The sequence below is a fragment of the Leptidea sinapis genome, chromosome 8 (genome assembly GCF_905404315.1).
Source record: "Leptidea sinapis chromosome 8, ilLepSina1.1, whole genome shotgun sequence".
NCBI classification, from domain to species: domain Eukaryota; kingdom Metazoa; phylum Arthropoda; class Insecta; order Lepidoptera; family Pieridae; genus Leptidea; species Leptidea sinapis.
Window position 1 is genome coordinate 521,273 of NC_066272.1, and position 12,224 is coordinate 533,496.

Below are 12,224 nucleotides of genomic sequence, written 5' to 3' on the forward strand. Positions count from 1 at the left end.
ATTATGCCAGAAAGACCCATTTACTAAGACTTTACTTTATTCAGAAATACCCAGCTATTACACATGGGATAAGTACAACAAGTAAACAATTTCGTCCTCGAAAACGTAGAATGCCAGTAGAAGGACATGATGGAGTGTTCAAGAGTAACACAATAGGACGAGTCTACTCAGTGCATCCCAAAAACACCGAATGTTTCTATCTACGATTATTACTTCACACTATTCGTGGTCCAACGTGTTTTAAAGACCTAAAAACTGTTAATGGTTACATTTGTGATACATATCGCGAAGCATGTCAAACATTGGGTTTACTAGAAAACGATAATCATTGGGAGTTAGCTATGAATGAAGCAGCCCAACGTCAACAGAAAGTCAAATTTGAGAGCTATTTGCAATTATACTAACTACATGTAATCTGCTAATCCAAATCGACTATGGCTCAAATAGCGAGAATATATGAGCGCTGAAATTTTGGCTGATTTACGACAGCAAAATTCGGACTTAGAATGAAGAAACAAAGTTTTGATATTGATAGAACATAAACGTAAAGCAATTTCTAACCAAACTTTAATACAACTAGGTATTCAACCTCCTAAACGAAATCATTTGGATGTTATGAACAGTGAATTTTTAAGAGAAACAAATTATAATATTGACGAATTAAGGCTTTACATCCAACACAACAAACCCTTATTAATTGGGAGTCAAAAACAAGCATATGATATAATAATGGATTATTATAAAAAACAGCAAGGTGGTATAATTTTTGGACGCACCTGGCGGCACTGGCAAAACATTTTTAATAAATTTAATTCTTGCTGAAATCCGTGTGAATAAAGAAATTGTTCTCGCCCTAGCATCATCTGGGATAGTGGCAACACTGGATGGATGGTGGACGAACAGCGCATTCTGGTTTAAAATTACCATTAAATGTAGCTGATTATGAATTTCCGGTATGTGACATCACAAAATCATCAGCGCGTGGACAAATATTATATAGCCATTATATGGGACGAAAGCACAATGGCCCATAGAAAATCATAAGAAAAACTAAATAGAACACTTCACGATTTAAGCGACAACACGAATATAATGGGAGGTGTATTGTTAATACTATCAGGTGATTTCCGTCAAACGCTACCTGTCATTCCGAAATTGTCAATGGCATCAACAACATCATCCAGGAAATGATTCCGGGAGAAGAAAAAATCTACATGTCAACTGATACAAAGACTGATGAACAAGAAAGCGTCAATTTCCCTACTGAATTTTTAAACTCACTTAATGTTCCACGGATGCCATTACACTGCCTTAAGTTTAAAGTTGCTTCACCAATTATTTTATTTCGAAATCTGAACTCGCCGAAATTTTGTAATGGTACGAGACTCTGCATCAAACAGCTACAAAATAACATCATCCAAGCCAGTATGCCACAAGCCAGAAAGAAAGTAAAGAAAAGGGACAAATAGTATTTATACCACGAATACCTTTAATATCAAATGGGTTGCCCTTTACGTTTAAACGCTTACAATTCCCGGTGAAGTTGGCTTACAGCATGACCATCAACAAAGCACAGGGCCAAACATTCCAATACTGTGGCGTTAACTTAAAGGAACCATGCTTTGCACATGGTCAATTATACGTTGCATGCGATGAATAGGATCACCTCGAAATTTGTTTATTTACAGTCCAGACAATAATAAAACTATAAATGTAGTCTATGAACAAGTATTGTAAACAGAAATTTAAAAAATATGTAATGAAATTAAAGTGTGAATGTACAATACAATATGTTGTGAATGTATTTGTCATATGTAATATGTATAATATAATATGTAAATAATTGTGTAAATAAAACATAAATTTTCTATTTATTAAGGTGTTTCTTACTCTAACTTATAATTATTTGACAAAGGGAGACTTTTTAGTGGTGAACGCACAAACTTGTGTCTTCTTGGGGTTGAATTGGACTAAATTTTGTCGGCCCCATTTTTCAGACTTTGCAATGCATAGTCTCGATTTCAGACACAAGTTTGTTCCGGTTCTCGTCGACGCTATCCCGGGACATATTGGCACGGCTGGTGTAGCAAGCATACTGTGCTTCCGTCTGCATATCAATGAATACTGCTGTTTTGCAGCATATCATGATATGCAGAAGAAACCGTATAGAGGTAAGCACGCAGCAGGCTGCGACTTAAAACCCATTAACGCAGGCGTTAAGTTGGATAAGTAAATGGGTTTTAAGTCGCAGCATGCACCATTGATAACAACCTTGATGCTCCGATAGGCCAAAAAACTAGCGACCCATTTGCACAACTTCTCGGGAAGCCCATAAGAGGGCAGTTTCGCTATAAGCGCTTTATGCCACACCCGATCGAAGGTTTTCGCTATGTCCAAACTCACCGCCAACGCCTCTCCCTTCGACTCAACCGCCTGCGCCCATTTATGGGTGAGGTATTCAAGAAGATCACCAGCTGAGCTACCCTGACGGCAGTAGCTGATCAGCTGGTGCTCCTCTAGGTATCCCAAGAGCTGGCGGTTGATGATCGACTCCATTACTTTGGAGAAAATGGCAATGGGGCGGTAGTCAGAGCGTACATCTTTTTTAAGGGTCGGGTGCACTTAAGCCGCCTCCCATAATTTCGGGACTACGTTGATGAGTAGGAGAGCCGGAAAACACGGGTTAGGGCCGGCGCCAGTTCCGGAGCACATGACCGCAGCACTATCAGGAGATTGCCATCGGGCCCGCTCGATTTGTGAATGTCCAAGGTGAGAAGCGCCTTAAGTACGGCGCCATGCCGGATTTTTACGTGCGCCATGTATGACACGGACCGCGAAATATGCGGTGGTGGTGCACCTTGGTCATCCAGAGTCGAGTTGGACGCGAAGAGGGAGGCCAGGAGACAGAAATTCTCTTTCGCGTCATGGGCTAGCGAGTCACCGTCCCTGTATAGTGGCGGAATGGCTGGCTGGCAGAAGTTTCCTTGAACAGCCTTGGGGAGCGACCAGAACGCACGAGTTCCCGAGGGAAGGCGTGCAAGTCTCTCGCAAATTCTGCTAATGTGCTTCAACTTCGCGTCAGCAATAACTCTTTTGACGGACCTGGAGGCATGATTGTATGGTTTTTTTAAGTTCGCCGCATTAACCCAAGCCTGATAGCACTCCTGCTTAGGAAACTAGGTAGCCGTTCGGATGTGAGGTCAACAGACGGTCCAACAGTGGTCCAACCAACAACATTATTACACTAGAAATCAGGGATTGCTTGTTACTAATTCTATTTGGCCTCATTAGATAGATTAGTAAAAGTATACAAATTTTATAATAAAGTCCCAGCCACTATTCAGGCATTATATTTATTCTATACTTAACTAAGGTTAAATATTTAATAAAAAAAATGGCTCTGTCGTAAATCCTACTATTCCACAGCTAAATATCGAAGTGATCCTACATCCTGGGACTGGATTAATTTATAGCAACAGCAATCACAGTACAATATTGTATATTTCATTAAAAATAACGCAAAAAAGAATGCAGTGAGAGTTTCTTCCACCGTTTCTTCTCTCTCAGAGCACAATTTGTTTCCGAAGCGGTAGTAGTATATAGTTTATTAGAAATGACATCAAAAATAATCCTCAAGGAATCAATTTTGAGAAAATAATACATATTATGCCTTTATGAGGTATACATGATGTTACCAGATTAGTTGAAGAGTTAAAACCATTAACAACCACATAAAAAGAACGGTCATGTAAGTATGATTAAAGCAACTTTAGCACCGGGCCTGGAAACCTATATAACGATAGTTTTCCAATGAATACTCCGTGTGAAACTTTATCAAATGCCGGTATCGGCATATATGGTATCCACCTATTTTTGCTCGTCAATAGCTTCTGATATCTATAGAAGTGAAACTATCCAAGTTAGTTGTGGTAGACCTACCTGGCAAAAATCCATGTTGATGATCAGAAGCGAAAGGTTTGAAATACATTTCAACTATCGGACAAACAATAGATTCAAACACCTTTGCAAAAACCGAAAGAATATTAATAGGCCTATAATTGCGTAAGTTTTTCTCGTCTTCAATCTTATATAATGGAACAATTTTGCTTGGATCTTGTAAGCTGGAAAGGTGCCGAACATATCGAGGCATTAAAAATAAACAATAAAACGGGATAACATTTATTTATTTATTCATTTGTTAATTTTACAGCTATACGGCAGAATTAAATAAGAATATGAACAAAAGTGTAATTAAATAACAGCCTTAATAAATACTTATTGTATATTATGTATTTTGAATAGGAGATGATCAAACTCTCTGTTCAAAATTATCTGAATTCACTGCTTCTTCACGAATGGTGGGTTTTTTTCTGTAAGCATAAAAATATTTATTATATTCGTTTATATTTTAATATGTATTAAATAAATACGGCCCATTTTGTAGCCTACAAAAGTAAAGTTATTTAATTCTTATATTTATACATCAACTAAGAAGATATTATTATGAAAGTAATATCATAAGAACGCAAGAAGGGCCAAAAGTTAAACCATGCATTAACAATATACTGGCGTATAGACGACCTTACAGACCGCTAATAACAATAATAATGTGTGACACATTTTAATTTCCATACTCCGCCCTCTCCTATACTCTACTCTTTGGCAACTGTAGAGGAACCACAGGAGCGCTCATGGAATTTAACTCGGCACCAATATCACATCAACCTGGAGCACCGCACATATAAGCTCATTCCAAAGTTTGAACTTTTTTGTGTTGACAAAGCCACCGACGGCCCGTGTATAGTAACGACTCTCAGCGCAACGCTTCCAGATCGTAACACCTCGTTGCACCTCTCAACTGTATTGGAATAACATAACATGGAGACACTATCCCTCTATTCATACAAATACAACGATCTTTTTTGGTTTACTATGATACTACAATAGTCTCAATGAACAATGTACACAGTAAGTTAATTTTTTGGCCAAGGAGACAAACAAATATTGAGATCCTAAAATGAGACTGAAAATATTTACACGTTATAAAAAATCAACTCACAGCAATCATCTGGATAGATGCAATATCCCAGCCCATTACTATAAACATAGCCAGGTTTGCAATCGCAACTATTGTAGTCGCATTTAGTGACGCACAACTTCACTAGGGCATTGTAGTCGGAACAGGAATTGCCGCAATGGTTTCCGCAGCCGGCTGTGGCATTGTTATCCCCGCCACAAGTTGCTGAAAGTAATAGATTCCTTTAAGTATGGATGTTACGAGTCAGATATACTTCAAAACAAAATGCTGCTGTTCTGCTGTTATAACTATTCGGGTTCTATGGCTTCGGGTTCGAGTGTGTGAATGTGTGATGAGGTGGATAGGGTGAAGATGTCTATAAAAGGCGATGTCTCCCTGGTTTCGCCTTACACTTCTGCTGCAACCGTTGACGAGTTAGAGCGTTACTTTGCCCGATTACTGTTTGAGTATTAGTCATTGTGTCATTATTCGTATTTTATTCTTAGAAGCTTGGAGTTACTTTCATTTAAAGTTTTGTAAAGTTTTTCTAAATAATTTTACAGTAATTATTTAGATGTAAGCTTGTTTGTGAATTCTTTATTGGATTGTGTCATATTTTCTATCAAAAACGTGTATTAAATGGTTTTATCACTAAGCGCTACTATGGAAGGTGATCATATGGCATCCTCAATAATTTTTCTATTAAATTCCTTTCTACTTTCTTTCTGGGCTTCCTTTCTACGAAATTACTCTTTATAAGCTAAGGCGAGTATAATTTAATTTTTAAATAGATTTAGGTTTCCCGCAACAAAATACCAAAACGAATCGCAATAAGAATCCATGAATACATTAACTAAATCGATTACAATCATCGGTATAATATTATAATAACATACTCATTTAATCGAAGGATCCGATCGTCTGATTGCCATCTAAACAAAATTTTTGCAGAGAAGTTGCGAGTGGCAGATTGTGTCAATTTTATCACAGCTTATAATATCACCAGTAGGACACCGTTTAAACATTAAACTCCTCGAGCTGTATGAAACAATGGCGTCTAGATTTTAAACAAAAGAAGAAGAGTTTATAAGAATTTTACAGCTCAACTTTTTTCCCAAAGCGACGATACTGAGAATATATTATAACGCAAAACTATTTTATCTCACAGCTACTTCAGAAACCTTCGGCTTTATCTTACATATTTTGATAAACCTTGAAACCTTTTTTAATCAAATAGTGTCTATTTGGGCCGCGATTTTCTATTCTCTTGTAATTTTTGTGGTAGCATATTATAATGCAGATAGATTCCTGAGGGTAATAGAGAGATATACGTATATATATATATATATATATCTACCTATAGACAACAGACAAATATCTGATTGGCTGACCTAATACCAATTGTGATTCTTGCGGCGGTCAATCTTAATCACTTGTCTGAGGGCACCGGTAAAGTCGCACGCATATTCCATTAATTCATCAGTGGGCACCGGTATATTCACATATTCACATTTACACCATCGCATCAAAGTACTCGTTATAACGCATTGATTCGCCAAACGCCGAGCGGACACACACTTTAGCACCTACGCCAGGGAGTTCCTAGAGAATTTTTTTGAAGGACAAGGAGGACAAACGAGCGTACGGATCACATGGTGTTAAGTGATCACTGCCGCTCACATTCTCTTGCAACACCAGAGGAATCACAGGAGCGTTGCTGGTCTTTTTAGAAGGTGCACACGCTTTTTTTGAAGGTACCCATGTCATATCGTCCTGTAAACACCGCACAATGAAACTCATTCCACAGCTTGGATGATATCCTAATTTTTCACGTGTCGTGTGAAGGTGAAATTCGGCGGCAGGAAACAGATGAAATTGCTCTTCAGAATGCGGACGTCTCTATGCAACGCTAATTGATCCAGCCGTTCACAGAGCACTGGGTCCCCGACATTTGGAGCAGCTCTGCGTTGCACGCGGTCAAATGGATCGAGCTGATACTGGGGTGTGCCAACCATTAATGACAGCAATACTCCACACTCCAAGTGGTCTGGCTTGAAGTATCACCGTGTTCTATTTATGACGCCCAGCGGCCCGATTCACGTAATTTTACATGAGCGATACAGCAGCGACATCTGTCGTTGACCTACGATTCGTATTCACGTGATTTAAATCGCACGTTCGAAAAACGATCCTATCCAAAAATCGCTAAAGCGTATTCACGTCAGCTAGACGGACTTAATCGTTGTGTCAGTGGTATTCTGCTATCTTTTTACAATCGGTTACCAACGATTTAATGTCAAATCGAACGTCTGAGAAGTCGCTGAACTGAAGTTAGTAATTTGCGTGGTTGACTGTTGAAAGTTTTTTCATAAACATGAATATCAGCTTGTCTTGGCTACTTTTGGATCTTTGCGAAAGGGAAGACCGGCGAAGAGAACGTGGACGCCTAAATAATATGAGGATCAACAAATATTTTGCTTTCGAAATGACGGATACGGAGTTCGTGAAAACATTTCGCTTTACCAAGGATTTAGTCCTTGGTCTTGTTGAAGACCTCGTTCCTCTAATTCCATGAGAGCGTAATACTATACTTAGTTGGTAGTTACCAAGAAAGATCTTAGTAGGTACCTACCTACTGATCTGACTAGATATTTACTATATTTAAGACTTTAATAAATAAATTATAAAATCATATGCTTTTTTACATTATAGGTATTAATATCACTAGCATTTTATGCTACAGGATCTTACCAAACCATTGTTGGTCAAAGTAATTTCAACTCAGTAGGTATCTCAACCTACAGTGTCTAGAGCATTGCGACAGGTGACTCAAGCACTCAATGATGTTGAGTTATTCAAAAAACATCTTTATTTTCCTCTTACTCAGGATGGAAGAGATAGAATGAAGGGAAGTTATTTATTTACCTTTAACTATGTTATTGGACTAATTAAATACCTACTTAATTATTTATTAAATATTGTAGATACTTATTACAGCTTTTATGAAAAAACTAAAATAGCTCAGAAGTAATTCAAGCTGACGCACGGTTACAATCTTCTTCGAGCTCATGGAACAAAACGAGACGAGAAAGATTTACCTACACTTGGGCGAAAATCCAGTTTGACTTTGATGTACGGCGTTTTTTTATTACAACCATGTGGTAACGACTTTTCATTTTCAGCCTATTAATTTCTATATAAAAATAATTATACCTTACCTTTTTACTACTCTACGGCTTCAAATATTGTTAGATTGAGTACTAGTAACTGAGCAAAAGACTCTGATATCATAATAAACATATTTAAAAGAATAAGGTAGAAAATAAAGGAATAGTAGAATTAGACTGCAAATGTCCTATCGCAAGTCGTCGATAAGTCGCTGAGTTTCAGTCCTATTGAGTTGTCGTCCTATCGAATCATTACGTGAATACCAATTTAGGACCAAGTTTCAATAGGACGACTTCTGAACTACAATGATTTTTGGATCGTTAGAATATACGTGAATCGGCCTACAGTTTCTTCGAAGCCAATTTGGCTTTGCTCTCCAGATGCCCACGGAATTGGTAATAGCTCGAAATTTAGAGACCCAGTATTCCGACACTAGGCGAGGCTGTAAGAGAAGTGTTGTTGAAGAGCGGTGGTACGACAAACAGAGTTTTTTAAGTGGAAAATACGTAAATTTGAGTCTTCTGGGGGTTAAATTGGACAAGATTCAATTTTCCCCATTTCGCGACCTTCTCAAGAGGACTCAATCTCTCCCTGTATGGCCCATGTATTCGGAATCACCAGAGGGCCTACCATCAACTTTTAATAAGCAATGCGATTCCGATGCAGTTCAGTGTAGGTATCTAAACTGAATCGCTAAAATTCGTTTGATCGCGTATGAAGAAATGAACGAAATGAACGAAATAAATTTGTCTGTGGTCCGCGGTCTGAGAAAGAGTTGACGCTCTACAGTCGTTGCATAAGTTTGTCTCTCTTACTCGAACCATATGCGTTGCGTTTCGAAACCTAAAATAATATGATTTTAGTGGTTTTTTTGCGTATAAAATACTAAAAATACATTTAAAAATTGCGCTTTTTACCGTTAAATTATAGGTTTATAAGTATAACAAAAGGTATAATGGTTATTAAGCCTTTTTTTGTACTTATTAAATAATAGTAATATAAATAAATATAGTTCCTTGAATTACATATTAAATGTTTGCTTAAGTGTGTTCGTAAAAATAACGAGTTATGAACGCACCTCCATTGATATTTGATTTGACAGGAGCACAGAGTACCTACATTTTTTTTAATTCGTTCTTGCGAACAGGCCCGGGCATTTACTGCCTCGTCCATAGTATTTTCGTTTTTGGTATTTATTTTCAGTATTTTGTTGTACAAAAAAGTCAACAAGTTATTAAAAACACGGTTCACTTTCCTCTAAAGAAGTAGCAAACTTTATTTGAATGGCTAAAAAGCAAACTTTGACACATATCCAGTTTAGGTTGAAATATTACCTCATGGTACAAATGAATGAACGAACTACATCAGTTTGCGATTCAATTGACATTATATTTGACAATCAATTGACATCATTACGATTTAATCAGTTGATTTGACGTCAACCTAAATTAGATAGCTCTAATTGACGTTGGTTGCTCTGACTTAAAATGAAATTCTGATATCCCAAATCATAGAAATCCTTAGAAATCTAAATGAGGAACTAGGAGTGACAGTCGATTAATAGAAGACCAACTTGTTAAAAAAACGTGTTAATTCTTGATAAAGGCACAAGGACAATATGAGCGATGGTTTATTCGATTCAGAATGCCGTCTACAGAAATGTATCGAAAGTATGTATGAGCACAATAAAATTGCAATTGTTATAAGGAAGTTAAGTTGAAAAAAATGTAAAATAAGGTTTTCGTAAATAACTCAAAAGCTATCATTAATATTTCAGGAATTTCCAAATAGATCTTCAAAGAGCAGAAAATTTCCAATAAAACTCCTAGGAGTCGGAACTGTTTTATTGGAAATTTTAATAGTAATAAATTAATAGTACTAGTACTATCTCTGTTACATATAATTTAAATTCAATGCCAAAAATAGGTATCTGATTACGTTACACTACGTAACGGGCGTTATGCTAAAGGCGCACTAACGTTAAACACAGTGAACCACATATAATATTTTTAGTACAAAGTTATATAAGTCGCCAAGTCGAGTAAAAACAAGCGGCATGACCGTACCATCCTTTTCTCGAAACAGTTCAGGTCATTTTCGACCCAATATGACTTTATTGTGGATAAAACTAGAAAGCTGGATTTTCAAATCCATAAACGCTTAACTGTCAGTTTTATACAAATACCATATAAAAGGTAACTTTTACCACATAAGTATCCATCCCTACGCTGTGATTTTAATGTGTTTATTTAAATATGTTAATAATAGTTCACAAAAACAAAATTTTATATGTTTTATCTACAGCATATATCGTTTTATTATTCCTGATTTAAAATAAAATAAATATAGTTTTACCACCACGACGTTTTATGTATATTTAAGTAAATAATTTTATAAAAAATTTAATAAAATTTATATAATAGTGTGAAAAGCATAACTAATATTACCGTCACATTGTGGCCCCGAAAGTATTAGAATATAAACAAGTAACAGTTGAAAAAACATATTAATATAAATGGTTCAACACATCCACACAATATAAGAATAACACATTTAGGCTCCAGTATAATATATATATACTGTAATACCCTGAGTGTGTTATTATCATGTGTATAATGTATGCTTAGGCTCGAGTTCATCAACTACAAAACAATAGTTGATTACGTAACCGATATGTTAACAGATAACAGTTGTTTAAACAAGCCAGGTTTTTTCGTTTTCATCAAGTATTTTTAACCAACGATTTACTAACCCAACGTTTTTGAATGAGTAAGAGTGGAGTTTACGGACTCTCATTTAACTAGTGTTTGATAAATCGGTCGATGAAATGGAAACCCATCTGTTAAAAAGCCGGTGAAGTATTCACTGTTCACCATGAAAATATTCATAGAGCGGTTACTAAATCAGAAATAACCCAATGCGTGGAGTGAATTAACATGAAATAAACAAATGATTTAAGTTGACTCATTAAAGAAGTCACATTGTTAATATTTGTTGACATCTTTATTAAGTAGCATAAATTAAAAAAAATTCAACTTGAGAAGTTCAAGAACTCATTGGAAACTGTATGCTAGCATGTGGTGCCCATTTGGATGGGTAATAAAGCCACGACACAAAAGTCACTGCCAAATAAACCAACAATTATTGACTATGACTAATTAAGTAATTGCCAATTTAGTGCTGTACATATTCTCTTTGTTGATTGTTAAATTTTGATGTTCTGTGAAAGTGTTTAGTAATTTAGTACTGAAATTGAATATTACCTTGTGCTTGTTAAATAGCAGTTTAAAAAAAATCAAATAAATTTTCAATCGATGAGAGGTGTATTCCAACGGAGTTAAAATACCAATATATTGTGCAAAATAAGCGCACCGACGCGACGCCGCCACGAATTCTGCTAAGTTGAAAGGATAGATACGTTTATCAGAAGAATTTAATACAATCAGTACGTTTTGCCATCGAACGTATGCAGTCATTTACGTACATACATTTGCTATTTGTGTAGATATTTGATGTTTTGCTTTTTATTGCATTAGGTGATGAAAAACCACCTCCACCCCTTATTAGAAGGCCAAGTACTGGAGCTGTCAAAACGATAGAAGTAGTATTGGGGCCTAGTTTAGATAGAAACAAATTGGGAAGGTTAGACACCAAAGAGCTTGAATAGACCTTTATCAGAGGTCCTTATGATAAATTCATAAAATAAAGGAAATGCTTGGTTAAAGAGAAGGACACATGGCCCTAATTTGAATGACCAACTTATTAAATAAAATTAGTATAAACTTTGAAAGAAAACCCACAAATATAATCAAAAATAAGGATTTTTTATTAGAGTTACAATGTACCCATGTCATATCGTCCTGTAAACACCGCACAATGAAACTCATTCCACAGCTTTGTAGTACGTGGAAGAAAGCTCTTTGAAAACCGCACTGTGGAGGACAGATGAAATAGCTTTTCAGAATGTGGATGTCTCTAAGCAACGCTAAGTGATCCAGCCGTTCACAGAGCACTGGGTCCCCGACAATTGGAGCAGCTC

General features: G+C 36.4%; 1 long non-coding RNA gene across 1 annotated transcript; it reads right to left on the reverse strand.

The window, feature by feature from the left end:
• Positions 1 to 5,059: 5,059 nt before the first annotated feature.
• LOC126965645 (uncharacterized) lies at positions 5,060 to 10,777 on the reverse strand. The gene is made up of 2 exons (XR_007729573.1): positions 10,633 to 10,777; positions 5,060 to 5,242 (listed from the first exon to the last, which is right to left on the reverse strand). It is a non-coding gene; the product is annotated as an uncharacterized LOC126965645 (long non-coding RNA).
• Positions 10,778 to 12,224: the final 1,447 nt, after the last annotated feature.